This window comes from Elephantulus edwardii, unplaced genomic scaffold, assembly GCF_000299155.1.
Source record: "Elephantulus edwardii isolate Elephantulus edwardi_28Jun2011 unplaced genomic scaffold, EleEdw1.0 scaffold00033, whole genome shotgun sequence".
NCBI lineage: Eukaryota > Metazoa > Chordata > Mammalia > Macroscelidea > Macroscelididae > Elephantulus > Elephantulus edwardii.
The window spans coordinates 2,180,486-2,182,020 of NW_006399783.1; positions in this window are offsets into that span (position 1 = coordinate 2,180,486).

Here is a 1,535-nt window from a genome sequence, read left to right on the forward strand (position 1 = left end):
TCCAATAGTTTTCTTGCTGAGTCTTTAGGGTTTTCTAAGTATACTATCATATCATCTGCATAGAGAGATAATTTTACCTCCTCTTTTCCAATTTGGATTCCTCTTATTTCCTTCTTTTGTCTTATTGCTACTGCCTAGACTTCCAAAGCAATATTGAATAGGAGAGGTGATCATGGGCATTCTTGCCTCGTTCCTGTTCTTAAAGGGAATGCCTTTAGCGTCTCTCCATTGAGAATAATGTTGGCTCTTGGGTTTGTGTGTATACTATTTACTATGTTGAAGAAATTCCCTTCTAATCCTATTTTGTTAAGTGTTTTAATTAGGAAAGGGTGTTGGATTTTGTCAAAGGCCTTTTCTGCATCAATTGATAGGATCATGTGGTTCTGGTTCTTTGCTTTGTTAATGTGATAAATTACATTGATCGTTTTTCTTATGTTGAACCATCCTTGCATCCCTGTTATGAATCGCACTTGGTCATGGTGTATTATATTTTTTATGTGTCGTTGGATTCTATTGGCCAGGATTTTATTCAGGATTTTTGCATCTATGTTCATGAGAGATACTAGCCTATAGTTTTCTATTTTAGTGGTATTTTTACCTGGTTTTTGTATCAAGGATATGTTTGCTTCATAGAATGAGTCTGGGAGAATCCCATCTTTTTTTATTTTCTGAAATAGCTTATGTAGGATTGTTAACAGTTCTTCTGTGAATGTTTGATAAAATTCACTTGTAAAGTCATCTGGTCCAGGACTTCTTTTGGCTGGAAGTTGTTTTATTACCTTTTCCATTTCTTCTTTTGTAATGGGTCTGTTCAAGTGTTCTGTTTCGGTTGGTGTCAGCTTAGGTAGGTTGCACATTTCTAAGTATTTGTCCATTTCCTCTAAATTTTCATATTTTTTGAGTACAATATTTCATAATAATCCTATATTAGGCTTTTTATTTTTGTTGGTTCTGTTGTGATGTTGCCTGTTTTTTCTCTTAATCGTATTATTTGTGTCTTTTCCTTTGTTTGTTTTGCTAGTGGTTTGTCAATTTTATTGACCTTTTCAAAGAACCAACTCCTAGTTTTGTTTATAGTTTCAATTGTTTTTCTGTTTTCTATTTCATTTATTTCTGTTCCACTTTTTATAATTTCAGTTTTTTTAGAGGGTGTCAGGTTTTCTTGTTCTTTATCAATTTGCTGGAGATGTTGATTTAGAGAGTGAATAGTCTGTTTTTTTGAGTTTGCTTATTGCTATAAATTAACCTCTGAGTACTGCTTTGGCTATTTCCCAGAGGTTTTGGTAAGTGGTGTTTTCATTGTCATTTGTTTCAAGAAACTTTTTAATTTCATTTTTTATTTCTTGTAGTACCCAGCCATGTTCAAGCAAGGTGTTGATCAGCTTCCAGATGTATGGATTTTTCTCCTTTATCCTTTTACTATTAATTTCTAATTTTGTAGCATTATGATCTGAGACTTGATAGTGGTATTCACTGGACTTCATAACAAACTGTGACTGACTCTGAGAAGAATGGGAATCCCAGAACACTTGATC